This window comes from Lepidochelys olivacea (genome assembly GCF_965140295.1).
Source record: "Lepidochelys olivacea isolate rLepOli2 genome assembly, chromosome: 10".
In the NCBI taxonomy this organism is placed as follows: domain Eukaryota; kingdom Metazoa; phylum Chordata; order Testudines; family Cheloniidae; genus Lepidochelys; species Lepidochelys olivacea.
The window spans coordinates 8,741,571-8,760,411 of NC_140420.1; the positions used below are offsets into that span (position 1 = coordinate 8,741,571).

The window sequence follows — 18,841 nt, forward strand, 5'->3', positions numbered from 1 at the left end:
GCCAGTAATTTAAAGCCTATAATTAAAGGCTTTAAACAGTTTGTTATAAGTGCTCTGTTCACACGCTCCTAACTTTCCACCACACTCATCTTCGGGGTTGAAAATTTCCATGGTCTCTGGCTGATTTTTTGGAGAGTTTAAGCAAAATCCTTTCAGCTGTGGCAGAACGGGGGGAAAAGTTACATTTCTCATTCTATAAAAATCTATTACGTATATGTGCGTGTATGCACGTACAGAGTACTGCAGCAAAAGAGGTCTTAAAATATGAAACCATGGCCTGGGCAGCATCTTTATTGAATATTTGTATTTGTTATCACAGTAGCAACTGGACACTCCAGCCAAGACTGGTGCCCCATTTTGCTAGGTGCTGTACACACACCTAACAAGAGACAGTCTTACCCTTGAAGGATTTCCAATCTGAATACACAGAGAAATAACCTACTATCCCCATTTTAAAGATAGGGAACTGAGGCCCAGATTAGCAAACCATCCTTATTCAGCCAAGCATGCGAACACATGTTTAACTTTAAGCACATGGGTGAACCAGACCATAAGGGATTTGCAGAGCCAGCAATTGAACCAAGATGCCCAAGTTTCAGTCCAGCTCCTTAAGTGCAAGGCCATCTTTCTTCTCAGGAAGTGTTAGGCTTTTACTCACACTTTTGAAATGAGTGTTTCATCTGTTGTTTGACTTTTTGAAAATTATGCCCCAAGTACGTAGTAGAAAATGGAGTTGTTTACTGGCGCTCAGGTAAACATAGGTGTACGCTGCATGTGTCCACGGCCAGTTGAGCGTGCACAGGCACTGATCCTGCGTGGAAGGTCCATGAAGAGCCCCACTGAAGTCCATGGGGGTGCAGGCATCCATCCGGGCATGCCATGGCTTTATTGCTTAAAGCAATTTACAAACTGGGGAAAGTCACGGGAACTTGGTCCCTCCAACAGCAGAACGGCTCTGGAGCAAGGGCCTGACAAGCTTCACTGGCAAGATTCGGAAGCTTTGGTACCTGAATAGCTGGATTGGTCTCGTTTTGCCTTTTCTTGCTTTATCAACGTTTTTAAAAAGGGAGCAAATTAAATGCAAAAGACTGTGTGAGGGATGCACAGTTAAGCGTTACATAAAATCAGGAAATTAAGAAATTAAGGTTCCAAGTGACCCACAAAGGAAATAGTTGATCTTGTGTTTTGTTTCGTTTTGAAGTGTTGGATAAAGGATGCCTGGATGGTTTTTTTGTCAGAGTAAAAGCTTTTGTCATGCTTTTTCCTCCCCTTCATATGATCAATTTAGAATTTTCCAAAGTAGATACAATATTATGCTGATTGAAGAGCTAACAAAATTACTGTCGAAAAAAAAAAGTATGTGAACATGTAATTAAAGACTGTATCATAATGCATTTGCAGAACAGAAGGTGGCTGAATTAAGGTTGCACAGAATTATTCTGGCTTTGCCCAACTTCTGAGTGCATGACTTTGCAACCTGAATGTTCTTTTACCTGTTTCTGTGTGTGTGTAATTTCCTAGGGCAAAAACACAAACTGAAAATACACATTGCTTCATGCAGCATCATATTGACAGCCCCATGGATCATCAGCAGGTTTGCAATCTTTAGATCCACTGCACAGACATCTACTACTTGAGCTAATGGAGTCACTTATAGCAGTAGTATGTTGTCATCCTCTCTGTGGACCAGCACTAGAAGGGAATGAGACACACACTACACACTTTGCCCCAGTGGGTTTCACAGGTATTTGCTGACAGTGGGCACAGACCCTTTTTTCTCCCACTTCCCCCAAAGCTTCATCCTTTCTACCCACCTCTTCCATCTTGTACCTGTCCTAGTCATGTCTCTTCCCAAGCCCTGGCTCCTCATCCCAGTCCTGGCCTCCTTGCCCAGACATTTTTAGTCTTCCCCTCCAAATCCCATTCTCTCCACTATTTCCAGTCTTCTTGCCCATCCAGTCCCAATTCTTCCCTCCTGGCTCTCTGTCTGAGCCATCTCTCCCCTTCCAGTCATGGTTATATTCCCCTCCCTTCCCAGTTTCCTCCTCTCCACTTCCAATCTCAGTCTCCTCAAACCCCACCCCAGTCCAGGGCTTTTGTCCCTATGAATTTGAATCAGGCAGCTTCCTTCTCCATGCTGGCTGGGTGCCGGTGCGGGTGTAATTGAAAACACAGTGTGATGTCCTAGGTCTTGAACCCAGGGCTGGGAGTCCCCAGACAGCCGCCACCACCACATCCTGGTCTCCACCCAATGTCTACTGAAACCTGGTGGGCTGAGAAGTTACTAGGACTATAGCTCCCGTCAAGGCATCATCCATGGGAGCTGTGATTGGAGGAGTGCATGGCTCCACTGATTGGTCCAACTACACTATTTAAGCCAGGAGGAAGTTTGTCTGAACAACAAGGTGGTTTCTTGTTGTGGCTGTGTTGGACCCTGCTCGTGCCTGCCTCCTGCACCCAACCCTGTTCCTGATTCCTGCTCTGCTCCTGCCTTACCCCCTGTTCCCACGATGCTCCTGCTCCATGCTTGTTCCTTGCCTTTCCTCCTGCCCTCACACCTCACCTCCAATCCTCAGTGACCAGTCCTGGCTCCAACTCCAACTTCTGACTTTGACTTCGGCTTAGCCCTTGACTCTGGCATTTGGCATCTGACCTCGGGTCTGACCCTCAGCTTCGATTTCTGGTTCTGACTCTAGCTTGACCCCTGGCTCTGGTGACTGGCAGTTGACTCTGGTGCTGACCCTTGGCTTTCTTCCCCAGTCTGGACACCTGCTTCGCCCACTAGACCTGACTCCTGCTCTGACCACTAGGCCAGACCCCCTACATCCCACTCCATAACACACAGGAAAGAGAGCGTGAGACTCTCTACTCTTATATATGGTTGCCAGCCCCATCCATGCCCGCTGCAGCCCCGCGGAGAAGCATGCTCAGTCGTTCTGATGGGATGGCACACTAGGAACCATGTGAGGCTCGAGCACGCTCAGTGAGGACGGAATCTTCATGAACGTAGGCATTAAACTCCAACAAGGCTCTACTGGGCATGCGTAAGTAGAAGTTTTTCAAAGGCCGATAACTTGGCCAGATTTGAGCAGATTTTCCTAGGGATGGCAAAAGGCACATCTCTGACACGAAGACCACCCTGCTACCAAATTTCAAGGCACTTCTCAATGGCATGGAGGCATTACAACTTTTCAAAGGAAAGGTTGCCAGAATTTTTTTTAGATGGCAAAGCAATGTGTTTTCCCCTAGCCTCGTTCTTGGAAAAGGCAGAGCTGTTTTGGCTGATTTTATTTATTTTTTAAATTCTTCCAGAGGCAGAAACCCAACATGGAAAGTTTCAGCCCAAACGGTTAAAGTTTGGCAAAGTTATAAGCAATTGACAACAGTCTTATAATGGGAAGTGTCAAGCAACCTTAACAGTAGACAGAACTACCAGCCCAGCTTGTAATTTCACATTTTCTTGAGTCAGCAGAATATCTCAGGCTCCATTAAAGTCAATGGAATTTAAGCACATGCTTCAGGTCTTTGTTTAATCAAGGCCCAAATGCTTATGGTAGATTAATATGGTACTGCATAAGGCCCTGATCCAGCAATGGCTATGCCCAGCAGCTGTACGGTTTGTCCCTCACAGAGTCCCATTGAAATCAGCAGGACACATGCTTATGCCCCTTTGCAGCGTCACCACCTGTGTCATTAAACATATAGCATAAAGATACCAAAATGGAGTGTACAATACAATCCCATTCACATGGCTGTTGAGGCCTTCTCTTTTATCATTCTTGTCTTTTTGTGTGTATGCCATTTCCACTGTGCAACCTTAACGTTGCACCAACCCCGTTTCTTGCGTGTAGCGCAGGGAGGTGGGGAGATGCATGAATTGGTTATTATTATTGTCATGTGTCCCCTGTGTGACTGAATCTGACACAGCCACAGGCCAGAACATGAACTGCATTTTTCAGATGGAAAGAAACATCGAAGAGATGATTTTTCCATATTCATTCCACCCACAGCAATAAGCACATGCATCTTGCCAGTCTGCCATTACCTATCCCCTCCCCCCAGTCTCTTGGGAGAGAGACTTACAGAGAGGTCTTAGCTGTTCAAATGAAAGCTTTACATAGCATGGAAGTGCCCCTGACGATGCTGTGAAATGAGACGGGATTTTTCTTCAGTTTATCTCTGATGCAGCATCTGGTTTTCAGTGGGGTTCCTGCCTTTTCTTCCCCCTTTTTTTTCCTCTCTCTTTCTCCCGCCGTTTTTTTTAAACATACATGGTTTTTCAGCTGCCTGGATGAGGCAGAGGGAGGTCAGGCGACTTTCCTGAGGTCACACAGCGACTCAGGGGCTCAGCAAGTATTAGAATCCAGGCACCTCCTTTGTTCCAGTCACGACACTCCCAGACTGATGGTGCGTGTGCCGGCCGAGTAGGGCAGTGCTAGAGCTCCAGAGGCAGGAGAGGAACGGACAATCTCCTTTGCAAGAATTCAGAGGACAGGGTGGTTACAAGACACCCGCACCTGGTCTTCACAACCCTCCCACCACGGTCAGAAGTAGCGGCACTGTACCCGTGTCGAGAGCAGCAGGAGGAGAGTTGCTGAAAAAGCCCCCATCCCGGACACTACAGAATGAAATGAAAAATGATTCTGAGAGGTTGTGACAGAAGCCCCTTCCCGACTCCACGATGGCAAGAAAGGAAGCATTCATGAGGCATCAGCTGAAGCAACTGGACCCCAAGACACCACGAAGTTCAGCCAGCCTGAATAACTAGCCATCTGCAAGGGGCTCTCTCACCAGCGATCCCATGTCTTAGCGAACCCGAGAGTATCTTGTCTTGGAGAGGATTTAATGCTGCACTTGTGGTGTTTGATCAGAGCGCGCAAGGGTCTCTTCTCCACAAAGGAGCCTTGGACAGAGGATGGACCATCACATGGGCTGATTACATGTGCTCTTCTGGTTGCAATGCAGATTACATAGCTGATGGAGTAGAGAATAAACCATTCTACCCCAGTTTAGGGAAGGCACAAAGTGACATGAACAGAGTATGTCCCTGGTTTCTGTTCTCTTCAGGAAGCGTGGAGATTAACTTGCATAAAACCCACGATTATTCAGGCTTCAGAGGAACCAATCTCCAGCCCCTTAGACCATGCAGACCTACAGCACAAGCCCCCAACCCCTGTTGCTTGCCACCCACCACACCAACAGCTTATGATCAAAACAGGCCCTTATGCAGCGGTGGAAGCAAGGTGACAAACTTAGGGTTTAAACCAGCTCCCACAGACACTCCTAGAAAACTCCTCAAGTCTTCAGTGTAAGCTGGGGCAGCACCTAATGGGGCAGATCCCCAGCAGACCCAGAGGAAAGTAGCTCCAGTTTGCACACGGATTGGGTGTTGCCAGGATGCCACTGTAGCTCCCGTTCATTCAGTCTGGTGGGGTTGACGGGGGGTCAGAAGTGGGAAGAAGGTTGGCACCAGCTGCCAAAGGGTGGTAGCAACGTAGCTGCGCGGCTGCTCAAAGTGCCAAGTCCACTAGACCCAATTCACCCCAGGAACTATGGATGTAGCAGGTCCCGCAGGACACTGCGCAGGATTTCAATGGACGGACTGCAGCCGGCAGTACCAGGGAAGACATTAACTGCCTTCCCCCCCGCAATCTGGGCATGGGAAAGGCCTTACCCTATGGAATAATGGGGCAGCTCATCAGAGGGCAGAGAATGCCACATCAGCAATCAGGGGACATCCTGGGGTGGGTGAGCATAAAGCCATGCGAGGTAGGCAGACGTTAGGCCGGATGAGTTTGCGGTTCCCTAGTGAGAAGTGGGTTCCAGACACTAGAAAGCATTAGACACCCCTTGCCAACCATCCTGAGAGACATGCCCACGAACAAGACGCCATCAGCATGTGACTGGCACGAGTGGGCTAACCTGGACTAAGCTCCGCCAGCCCTTCAGCCAGCAGGGCAATGCCTCCTGCTCTCACCCTCTGAACAATGAGGGCTGATCTCGGCAGTATCAATACTAGGAAGCCTCCAAGCAGGGAAAACAATAGGACAGGCAGCGCCATGGTGGGGGATGGAGCAAAAGGCTGCTGTGGTCCAGGGAACACCAGGGATCGCGGGCTGGGCAGCCCTGGAAGGCCAGTTATTGTCTCACATGGGCTTTCCCTTCAATCCCAGGATTTTGCTTAACACTTTTGTACATTCAGGCGCTAAAACCCAGAGGAGATCAAATCAGGAATGCTGACTAATGAGGAAGCACATGGCCAGGGGGACGGGAGGAGGGGGGGGAAGGGGAGAGAGACACACAGACAGCAGGAGACCAATAACTCTGCACCTTTGTTACTTTGCATTTATTCAAACACTCTGGATTCACAGTCCCTTTCTGGGCCAAATTCAGGAGAGAGTCTAAGATGATATGAACACCACCTTCCTCCACCCCTTCAGCTTGCATGTCACATGAGCAGAGATTCCCTGACAGTGTTCCCAACCTCTTCTGTACTGGGACACTCCCCACTTCCTGCCATGCAGGAATATGGGAAGGGCAAAGAAGTCATGAACCCTCCCTGCCCCATCAAGTCACAACTGGCAGGTTGAGAACCTGTGTCTTAGACAAACACACATCACTTCTGAGTTTGGCCCACGGTGCCTGACAGAGGCTGACCTGGTGTAACTCACAAAGTGCACAGCCACAAGGAAGGTGTGTAACAAGATCAGCAGCTTTGGGCAGGTGTGAGAAGGTGCAGGTCATGTTATCCACATGCTGAGGGGATCAGCCTGTCAGGGACACCGTGAAGGTCTTTGTAACCCACCTCTTGGAATCTATCTGCCAACCCCCAGTCACTATAGTACCTGAGCACCTCACAGTCTTCAGTATATTTAGCCTCACAACACCCCTGTGAGGCAGATCAGAGCTATTATCCCCATTGTACTGATAAGGAAACTGAGGCACAGGGAGACGACGTGACTGTCCCAAGATTCACACAGGAAGCCTTTGGTGGAGCAGGGAATTCCGAGTCCCAGGCTAGTGCCCTAACCAGCAGGCCTCCCTACTCCCAGTGGAGTTTCTGACAGCTCCTCCACATTCTGCACAGAAACATCACTCTAATAATGATTTATCACCGTGGGAATCTCCTCTTCATCCAGCCCAGAGACTCTACTTAAGGGCTTCTGTCCCCCTACACAGGATTAGCCAGAAAGTTGTCCTTACCGCTGAGGTGTGTTTTATAAGCTGCATGACTGAAAAAAATGAATAGGAACTTCACTAACGTCACAACACCCCATGAAGAGCCTCCTGATGTCAAAGTGGGTGGGTGGGGGTGGGGGAGAGAAATCAGAAAAAGGCAAGATCCCCTGAGACTGCAAAGAACATAGAATGGCAGCCAGGGAAGTTACAATTCTGCTTTAACAGGGAATCCACAAACCAATCAGGGAGACAGAGGCATTGCCGGGTTCCAGCATCCATCCCCTCCTCTAGCCCAGGAAGGCAGCTCCAGCTGTTACAGCTTACTCTGAAACCTAGCTTTACTGCAGGGGAACTTGGCTGTCTGCAAACCCAGGAGGGGAGTCCAGCTGGAATGCACAGGACGCCTCCGAGCCCGCCCCACAGCCCGGGGTCTCGAGATACTTTGGCACAACAGGCCTGTTGAACTCAATCAGGAATGAAAGGCTGCCACTGTACACGCACTATCAAGTAGCTACCACAGTGCTATATATCCTACAATGTCTATAATAATATCCTACAGTGCGCGTTCCTGCAGAGAACCGGACCTGGGAGAGGAGCTAATTTAGGAGGAAGACCAGAGATGAAATGTTAGATTTAAAGGTTACCGGGAACATCCCCTTAACCCCCTAGGTAGGTTTGGGAAGGTAAAGGTCCGGTAAAGGTCAAACCATCGGTAAAGGTCGATTTCACCGTACGCACACAAACTGACCATCAAATATTTTCAGCGATGATAACTGAAATCTACAGATTGGCAAAGGAAGAAAAATGGTGCTTGAGAATTTAGAGTAAAAATCCAGCGAGTCAGACTTTTGAATTCGGCTTGTTACAAAAAGGACTAGCAAATGAATGGTAAAAACAGGTCTGATCCATGCCACCCCCACTAAATGCGTCCTGCAAAGCTGCTCGCCTCTTCTCTCCCTCACCCAGTGGTGGCTCCTAACCCAGCAAGCCTTGGGAGCGGCTCATATATACAGGTCTGCAGTCTCCTGCTGCCCCAGCCTTCTCCTCTGCTCCCATGGCACTCAGCTGAGCCAGGACAGCACGTGCAGCCCCAGCCTGATGGGGCCCAAAAATGGGCATCCCCGGCCTCTGTCCTGAGCAGGTGGGAGGAGCAAAAGGAGGAAGAGATCTAAACACTTGCGAACAGAAGAGAGAAACATTCCGCCTCCCTTGCTCTGTTGTGTGTGCAATGAGGAGAGGGAAGGGTGACTGTACAGGGCAGGGCAGTTGAGGGGCACAGGAAAGATGCATCAATTCATAGCAAGATGGGCTGCAAGAACAACTTGAGAACAACTGCCTTAATAGCTTTTGCATTAGCTTACAGGGTCACTGGGTGCCCACTACCTAACTCACCCCTTTGGGACAGTATGGAAGATACAAACAGTCTATAAAGACAACCACCAGCATGTGCTACTCCCATCCAGGGCCCTTTCCGAGCTAATGGGGCAAAGCACAGACATTTCTAGCCAGAGTCTGGATTCTCTTTCTTGATTCTTTCTTGTTTTCCATCTCCCAGGGCTCCAAATTTCCCTCCCCATCCAGCCCAAACAGCCACATCCCAAAAAGATGAAGTTATATGGCCAAAAGCTTCCCAGAGCCCTCTCACCTCCAGTCAGACTCCTGCAATTCACAGTCCAGGATTCCCCTGCAGCAGTGACCCTGGCTGAGTAAGAGACTGATGGCTTTTCATTGCCATGTTGTAAAGCTTTTCCTATGAGAAACTGAATGGATTGAAACCCACTGACTTTGGGAATGAGGGGTGTAGCCATTCAATTAACTGCCCAGAGATCAGCTTTGGAAGTTGTGGCAGAAACGGGAGTAGCCCTAGTGGGCTTTTTAGGATGCGGACGTGCTGGTTGACTGAGTTTGCCATGGGTAATGAAGTATCTCTACGTTTTACATGTAAGACATAGCCTCAGCATCTGGTCCCTCCCTGTTGCTATTGCTTGACAGAGGCACAGTCTATCAGGGGCAATTTACAAAGGATTCCCACCGGTGCTAATGCTGCGTTAACATTAATGTTGAATCAGTGCATTCCTGGCACTGGCAGGAATTTTTTGTCTAAGACCAAGACCTTTAAACTCTCCAGTGAAACTTATCAGGCAAGTTTCCCAAGCACACATTCCAGCCAGTTTTGAATGGTTCCAGAAACTAGCCTACGGCAGAGATGATAAATTGGAAATTAACCAAGCAGAGTGGGCAGGAAGAGGTGCAACGTCGGCAGGTACGTTAGGCAGGATGACCATGTCAGGGATATAAACCCTCTTGCATCAGGGCACAAACAAACAGCTAGCTGACGGGGTGAGGAGGCAATTCCCCCACTATGGGGATCCTTCATCATGTCTCATTTCAAGACAAACTAAGAGCACAGGGGCACAATCTCTAGGAAAAGAGGTGTGTTCTCACCAGGTTAGCTAACACCTGGTAACTAATGAGGGAAACACCTAGTGCAGGCCAGGTCAAAATGCGCAACTGAGATTCAGGCTGCATCACATAAGTGAGCTCTGAATAGCTTCATAGTTCCGCGGAGAGGAGTTGGTGACATCCTGGAGCAGGGATCGTGCTTAGGAGCAGATCTAAAGCCTACAATTGAGCCTTGCAGAACAGATGCAGGAGTACCATCTCCTTGTCCCAAAAGAAGTCACCCTGTCAAAGCAGTCCCTGCAGGATGGAGGAAAGCTAAGAGACTGGGCCACCTTCTCCACTCCGTCATGCTCCGGGCCTTGCTGCAGTGCAGAGGGAGGGTGGAATCCAACGGGGGAGAAGCAATCTCCAGAGCTAATGAATCCTGAACTCGAGTCAGGCAAGCTGAGCAGCACCTCACCTTTGCAATCAATCAGTCATCAGCAATATTCAGTTACAGCCAGGTAAACCAACACTTTCCAAACAAGACAGTCAAGGGCTTTGGCTTCCCATCACAAAACCCAGATTCTAGCAACGTTATCTTCTCAGCCATCCCCACAAGCTGTGGTCAGGCACTTAGTGAGTTGAGAGATCAGCTTCTTCCATGAGCTAAACCGTTACAGAAGGGACAAGAGGCGGGGCAGAAGAGAGGGAGAACATGTATCTCAGAAATCTGATGAGCAGGTATGTGACAAACTGCCATTCACTGACTAGCTATCAGATCAAAAGGTTCTGCTCTTTTATCAACTCTGTTCTTTCGGTATGAAGAAAGCGTATTTAGCAGATCTCGTCTTTGCATCAGGACAGTTTCCTCTTGCATTGCTGTCTCGTGCAAGTACCCTGGGAGTTTATTGGTTTGTCAGGTACCCCCAGAAAGAAAAGAACTACGTGCATATATTTCTCTGAATGAGAGGTTTTCCCCTCCAGACACAAACGGCAACCCTTCCATTCAGAATAACCTCCATTGTACACGGAGAATACCCACACAAGAGAGAACACAAGTAAGATCCCTCGGAGATAACACAGTGTGTTTATGCCATCTGCAACAGTTTGTACCTGAACACGGAACGGCTGCTGAATTCTACATGTGGGTAGAGCGATAAGAAACGGACAGGTTCAGAACACAGAAAACAAAGAGCCATCATGATTTCACAGGTAAAGACACCCACCAGGATTTCAAAAGCTCTTTTCCTTTCAGGGCACTGGTTTAAGAGAATTACACCGTGCAATAGGGGTGAATGACTCAGATAAGATAGAATCAGAACTTAGAATCAGAACTCTTGAACTTTCACCAAGAAATAAAATGGAACCTGAGTCTTTGGTTAAATTAACTAACTCTGCTGAGTCACCACAATGTCATTTTCACATACCTCTCCTGCCTCTGAATGGGCTCTGCTAGCACTGTAGGAGACTGGGGATAAGTTACAAACTCTTGGGTTGAGTGTGCTGCAAACAAATGTGACTGAAAAATGAAGTATGATTCTATTTGGTGCCATCCCAGCTCACAGTTAAGTTTCCCCCTTGGCCAGCTGAGATGTTGAATCCTTGACTTCCCTATCTGTGCAAGGTCCACTTTGATCCTCTCTTACACAGATATGCCAAAGCAGGAATCTCTCCCTCTCCACAGTGCGGAAAAGTAATGATCACCCAGTGAGGTCAGGACAAGGTGCCTAAGCTTGCTACCAAGGCAATTCAAGCATTTATTTTCATCTCCTGAAATGGTGGCAGATGCACGGGGGAGTTCAGAGGGGACTCGAAGGCCATGCTTACACGATGGGTACTTTGCCAGGACAGCTATATGTGATGGGGTGTACGCCCCACATCAGCCCTGAGAGAGCGGAATTAAGCCAGGCAGGCCCAATCACAAGTATGCAGCAAACAAGGAAGATTTAGGCAGTGTGGAGAGCTTTGATCAGAAAGAAGCTCACCTGTGAGGGAATAGGCAAGGGATTCTATAAAGCCTGGAGGCCAGCAATAGTGTAGGTGGCAGCAAGGAAGAAGCCTGCAGTCAGTGATGTGCTGCCAAAATCTTAACAACAGGTTCCCTCCTCACCCCATGAGGGGGTCGTTGCCCTCCCCCGCCCCCTAGGACTCCTGCCCCATCCAACCCCCCTGCGTTCCTTGACGCCCCACCCCCAGGACCCCTGCCCCATCCACCCCCCTCCCCTGTCCCCTGACTGCCCCCAGAACCGGGCAGGAGGGTCTCGTGGGCCACCGTAGTGGGTGCCCACCCCACCCCTAAGAGCCAGAGGCACCTGCCGGGGGACGAGGTGGGGAATCCCGGCGGTGCTTACCTAGGGCAGCTCCCAGGAAGCATCCGGCAGGTCCCTCTGGCTCCTAGGGGCGGGGGAGCATAGCTGGGGGGGAGCAGCCGCTCCCCCACTGATCACATCAAAAGTGGCGCCTTAGGCGCCGACTCCCTGGGTGCTGGTCCCAGCTCACCTCTGCTCCACCTCCTCCCCTGAACACGCCCCGCTCTGCTTCTCCGCGCACCCCGCCCCGCCCGGCTTCCCGCGAATCAGCTGTTCGGCGGGAAGCCGGGGAGGACTGAGAAGCAGGCCGTGGCTTCCCACTCAGACGGAGGGTGGCGGAGGTGAGCTGGGGCGTGGAGCGGTTCCCCTACGCCCCCCCCACCCCGGGTTACCTGCTGCGGCACGGGCGGTCCTCCTCATGCCGCCCCCCCCCCCCCGCCCGAGCTCACCTCAGCTCCGCCTCCCTGGGAAGCCCAGGGTGGGGGGCTGAGAAGCAGAGCGGGGCGGCGGCGGAGGTGGAGCGGAGGTGAGGTGAGCTGGGGCCGGGGGTGGGGAGCTGCCGGCGGGTGCTCTGCACCCACCAAATTTTCCCCTTGGGTGCTCCAGCCTCAGAGCACCCAGGGAGTCGGCGCCTAAGGCATCACTTTTGACCGGTTAAATTTAGAAGCCCTTTCAGAAGCGGTTGTCCTTCGCGGAACAACCGGTTCTAAAAGGGCTTCTAAATTTAACAACCGGCTCCAGCTCACCACTGCCTGCAGTCTCTCTCCCTGGAGTAAGGGGAGTATTAGACACGATAATTCGACTCCCCCACTGGATCGATCGCTGCCCGCCGATCCAGCAGGTAGTGTAGACGAGCCCTAAACTCTCCGGGGGCAGGGATGGCATTACTCTGCTTGTATAGCGCTCGACTCAATGGCGCCCCCACCCTGGCTGGTCCCGAGGCAGTAAACATGATCGTGTGCAACTTGCAGACACTCCTTTCCTTTGCACATTACCTTCTGAATTTGGCCCTCTGAACATAAGGGAGTCTGAGTCAGTGCAACTAAGCAGCTGAGGGGTCAGAAGAGAGGAGTGAAGCAACTAAGAGGACGATGTAATGAGGTGCATAGCAGCCCTCCCACCCCCGGCTTTTTCTGGCTCCTTGGCATGTGAATCACGGATGTATGAGTAGGTCTAAGGGAGTCTGACCAAGTGAACTGGAATCTAAGGCTTTGTCTACACTGCAGGGGTTGCACCATTACGCTCCTTTACACACCTCCTCTGAATTTAGTTCCTAGTCTTACAAAACGAAACAAATCGAGCCCAGCCCGTCAGGAAATGCTCTGTGTTTTCAGTAGATCTAATACAGGCTAAGCACACTAGCGAGCTGAGTGCAGAGGTGCTCAACGGCTGCAGCCCTCACTGCATCGTGGGTGCTCGGCCCCTCTTAAAATCAGGCTGTAAGTGCATTCAGCACGTGACTCTCTCTCTTTTTTTTTTATTATTATTATTATACAAGAGTTTCATTGAGTCAAACATTATGTGGTCACTTAGCAGCTAACCTTTCCTCACAAAGAGGAGAACACATGGCATCTGTTCTGGGTCTTAAGATCACAAGCCCATCCAGCTCCGCCTTCCCTTAAAGATAAGGCCTTGTGTAAATCATGGGTTATTAAAATAAAGTCATCAGGGCAGCCCCATGGGTAAGTGTTGGCATTTCACGGGAGATGCACAGCCACCAAGTCCCCCCTCCCCACAAACTGCTCTGACTTTTCCAACAGTGGATAGATGGAAGCTGGCGTCCCAGCTTCCTCCTCCTGGCTGAGGCCCCAGCTGCTAATTGGGGGTAGTGGGTTGGTTCTGTCCCAGAGAGGGGTGGATAGGTGGCAGGCCAGTCCCAGCCCAGGGGATAGAGCGTATGTGGTATGATGTGTAGATGGTGTCTTACACACGGCACTGTCCGTATGGCCCAGCTCTAGTCCAGGCTGCTGGTGCTGCTTCCTGTCTGGCCAGCCTGGGATGGGGGGCAGCACCGACAACACACAGAATTTAGGAGCCCCAGACCACCCTGCAGCAGCCTCCAGCAGGCCTAGGGGAGACATCGCAGGAGCTGAGATTAGCATCTGCCACTTGGAGCACAAGGATCCGGGCGAGACCAGGATCCAACCCCCCCACACCCTGCTGGGGAAGGTCCCTTTCACATACACACCCTGATCCACCCACTCGGGGAGGGCCCCCTTCACACACCCGCTCATGCGCCAAGCGGGTGCTGTGGGGTGGGCCAGGCTGGGGCTCCGAATTGCCTCACCTTGTCAGTGCCGGCCCCCTCTCCCTACTGGCTAGCCACACAGGAAGCAGCTGGTGCCAAGTGGTTAGTGTCCCCTTCCCCTGCCACCAGCGGCCATATTACCCCAGGGCTGTGATTTTCTCAACAGCAGGGAAGGGGAAGTGGACATTCCCACTTCTGCCTTCACGCTGTAGGAAAAAGAAATCACGATACTGGGCTAACTTCACTGTTTCTGGGCAGTCCGTGAAATTGGGATTTACTCAGAGCTGACAGATGGCCGGCCGGCCAAAATGGATTTTGTGTGTAACAAAAGAGCTGTCTCACCAGCTCCTCACCCTCTCCACTTTCAAACAGCTCTCAGGCTTTAAGATGTTAGTCGCTACTACTGCTTGAGACTTTCATGAGGAGCATGAGGCCACGAACGAAGGATGGTCCAATGGGTAGGGTGCTAGCCTGGGACTCAGAAGACCAGGGGTCATTTCCCTGCTCTGCTACAGGCTTCTTGCGTGATCTCAGGCAAGTCATTTAGCCTCACTGTGTAAGTTCCCTGTCTGTGCAATGAGAACACTAATACTTCCTTCCCTCCCAGGGGTGCTAGGGGATACGTTAAAGATGTGGGAGATGTCCAGATACTAGACAGATGAGACTGAAGGCAGGTGTTCTCTGCTGCTTGCCTCCCATTTGCTTCTGCATGGTCCAGTCCACAACAGAGCATTCTGTGCACCCAATGTAATGAAGGGGAGGGCTGACGTGAGCTGCTGCCTTTGGGCCAAATTTTTATCTCAGTTACACTGGTGTAAATCCAGAGTAACACTCCCAGACTTTGTGAATCTGACTCCTACTTTGGTAAACTGGCACAGTTCCTTAAAAATAGGTAGAAGCCACTCCCAGGGAATGGTTTTATTTTCTCCTCACTAGATCATTCCCCAGCTCTCAGCTCAGAGAGGACACTATTCCTAAACTTTGATGGCTGGGGAGTTCAAAGAGGATCATTAAAGCTGTTAGAGGAAGTTACTGCAGAAGAGAAAGGCAGAATTAAGAGGAACAAGTTGCTCTAAGAAGCTACTGCATCTGTCTGATCCAGGGAGCACCCTACCAAGAGCAAGACCAGATTTCTTAGCAATGACACTAAGCAACTGGCATGTTACTACAGGAAGAAACAGACCACGGCATACAGTGTTAAGCAGAGACAATGCAACTGCCACTGAAAGGGACTTACTTAGAAAACAGAGGGGCTCATTTTTTTTTTTTTTTTTTTTAAAACAGTTTCCTGTTGAGAATTTACCTCAAGATTAAGTAGTTGGAGAGGACAGCTGTGGTATGTTACAGGAGCTCGGTCAGCTTAAAAAGAACGTCATACTGTGAACAGTTTTCTTCGCCTGGGTTTCTAACACAACCTTAGCTGATTAAAAATCCAGTTAGCTCAATGAAACTCAGTGAAGTCTGTTTATAGCCAAATTCACTTTTAGGTCCCTTCAGCATTTGGGAGGCAAAGAAGGAATGGGAATGCATTAAAATGAAGCAGCTGCTTTTATTCAGAATTTTATAAGCCATATATGGCAAAGAATTTTTTGGGGAGAAATGGGGTGAAGCTAAGAGTTCCCCGTAAGATGATTAATATGCCTCACGTGAGAGAAGAGAATTTCATCAGCTTAGGCACAGGGAGCAGACGGAAACAATGATGAACCATGAACAGCTTTAGATACTGACACATTCTTAACATGCATCCGATGAAGTGAGCTGTAGCTCACGAAAGCTCATGCTCAAATAAATTGGTTAGTCTCTAAGGTGCCACAAGTACTCCTTTTCTTTTTGCGAATACAGACTAACACGGCTGTTACTCTGAAACCTATTCTTAACCTATATACAGTTACTTCTGTGTTTCAGGCACAGCAGTACCATTAGGTGTTTTTGAACTAGCAATGGCTCCTGAAGTCCGTAGATGGTATGTGAGGGGATCAGGGAATTGTTGGTATGCCTGCCTCATGTTGCATATGACAAGAGCATTGTGATCTGGGTACCCCTTCGAACTCACAGGAACTCCACCTATTTTTGCAGGTTTTACTGTGTTAGGGAGAATTCAAACAAGGGCATTAAAGTGCCACTGAGATTAAGCACAACAGAAATGGGACAGATGGAAGGTCTCTCACTGCTAGGGATTTATTGGAAACAAGCACCAAGCCACATTCTCCTAATAAGAGACATTTATCTTGTGACTGCATTCTAGGTTTTGATTTTATAAACCAATGGCTAATAATGATGTGAAAATAAAAATAGATTGATTGACATTGGAGCAATAAACATGGAGCATATTTGAATGGTTAGGACAAGTTTGTGGTTTTATTCCCACCTCAGCCACTGATTCATTATATGAGTCACCTAATTTCTCTGTACTTCCATTTCCCCATCTACAGAATGGATACAATACTACTAAATTTCTATGCAGTGTTTTAAACTGTGCAGATGAATGGTGGCATAGAAGTACTTAACAGTGATAGGAGTAGCTCACCATACCATTGCTGAGATGTTGCATTTGGAATCATGGAGGACCAAGTTTTCAAAAGAATCCAAGCCAGATTCTCACATGCCCCATACTCAGCAGCAACCACTGAGGCACTGACAGCCAGCACACCCACCTCTTGAAAATCTGACCATTGGAGCCCAATCCATCTCCCACTGAAATGATTCTCATTGACCTCACAGGAGTTAAATCAGTCCCTTACTGAAGTGACTCATTTTGTGTCAGGCTGAAATTAGCTTATCCACATTACATTTTTGAATAGGTGGTTTTCTGTTTGTTTGAAGTGTATTCTCCACCAGCCCCCCTTCCAGCTGCTGAGGATCACTTGCCAACAACCTGACTGCCAGAGATTTTAATCTGGAGTACTCTGATGAGAAATTAAATCCCTAATAATCTGCTGCCCATAGCCTTCCCCTCACTTTTTGCATGTGCAAACAAGTTTTAAACAATGGCACCAATTTATGACTCTGCATACAGGTTTCAAGTGGGAACCCATCACAATGGATTTATTTTGATCTCTTGCAATTCCAAGAGACCGCTTGGCTTAATCAGTTTCTCTATCTCCCCATACTCAGCTTGCAACCTTTAGTGTCCGGTCCTGCTCACCCATTGCTGAGCCTGAAGACTGCACTTGTAATTAGTGGTTTAAAAAACAAACAAACAGACAGACAGACAAACTAGAATAAAATGTAGGACTATTCTTGTTATTTTATTGAGAATGCCTCCTACTGCACATATAATTTCTGAACTATCCATTGACATTTTTAAGCAATCTACCCTGCAATTTCTGTAGAGCCAGAAGACAGGCTATTTTGCTCAACTAAACAAAACAAAAAACAAAACAGCCTTTGGGATCTTTGTACATTTGGAACTAACCATTAAAACAGGCTGAGAAAATCTTTGCCTGACAACAGGAGATATTGTTGGGTGCCTATTTCTCATTCTTACAGCTAATCAAATGCAGCAAGAGGGATAGCTACTAGGGTCCACATTAGAACCAGATTGTTGTGGCATTACTAACTATAACAGGCTCTGATCTTGCAAACATGCCCATAAGTAGTTCTACTGATTTCAGTAGGATTTCTCCTGTGCTAAGTGGTCACAGATTGGGCCTAAAACAGATCAGATACAGCCCCTCCCCTGGCCTCGTGCCAAGAGCTCTCTGCACTTTTAGGATTGGGGTCTTGGAGAGGACTTCAAATTTATTTAGCTACATCAAGCTTTAATTTCTATTATCTGAATGTTATAGGCCAGCTTGTAGCCTTTGAGGTCCTAATCCTGCAAATACTTACACATGTGCTTAACTTGACTACCACAAGTAGTCCCGCTCAATCAATGAAACTGCTCACAGCAGCCAAGTTAAGTATATGCATAAGTGTTTACAGAATTAAGGCCTAACAGTTTTCTTCCTCCCCCTACAACTCTACACTCCAAGGTAGAAATTACTTCTTTTTTTAAATCTGCAACCTGGCTTCTTACCACTTTCATTATGTGCAATTCACTGAGAGCACACCAAAGCCAGAGAAGTCACACTCCAAGAAGTTCCCATCCAGCTTTAAAATGTTGTTTTGTAAGCACCTATCAAAATTATCTCCCCTGTCCTGAAAACAAAAAGCTGTGGATAATCTTTCACATCTCAGAGTAATTTACAGAAAGTCCGTTATTTCCACTCTGTGCCTTCCCATCACCAGTCTAAAAAACAAAAGGAATTTAACCAACAACCTGCTATCTGCTCCTGTTAGTTTTGAGCACATGATCCAGGGCTAGTTAGATATGTCAGTGAGGGGAGTTTACATTTTTTTTTAAACTGTGATTAGTCAGTATATAGGGAGGGCTTGGCAATCGAGGCAGTTAACAGAAAAGGGAAGAAGTGGGTAGTATCAACCTTAGTGGTCTGTTTATAAATAGAGACAAAGTGGTGAGAGAATATCTTTTATTGGACCAACTTCTGTCGGGGAAAGAGACAAGCTTTGGAGATTCACAGAGCTCTTGTTCAGGCCAGACAAGGTAACCAGCTGTGCACAGCTAAAAATGTTTATAAATACATCTTAAGGGACAGGTGTTCCTCTACTAACCTGAGGGGGAACAGATACAGCAGCAGTTTACCAGAAAGTAACAAAGACAGGCTAGAGGAATGGAAGGTTACTGAGAGAAGAGCTTACAGGGGAATAGATTGAGGCA

The 18,841-nt window shown here is 48.5% G+C and overlaps 1 protein-coding gene across 2 annotated transcripts in view; it reads right to left on the reverse strand.

Moving 5' to 3' along the window:
* Positions 1 to 18,841, reverse strand: part of NATD1 (N-acetyltransferase domain containing 1) — a 36,140-nt gene that overhangs the window by 16,282 nt on the left and 1,017 nt on the right. The gene's annotated exons all lie outside the window — the stretch shown is intronic.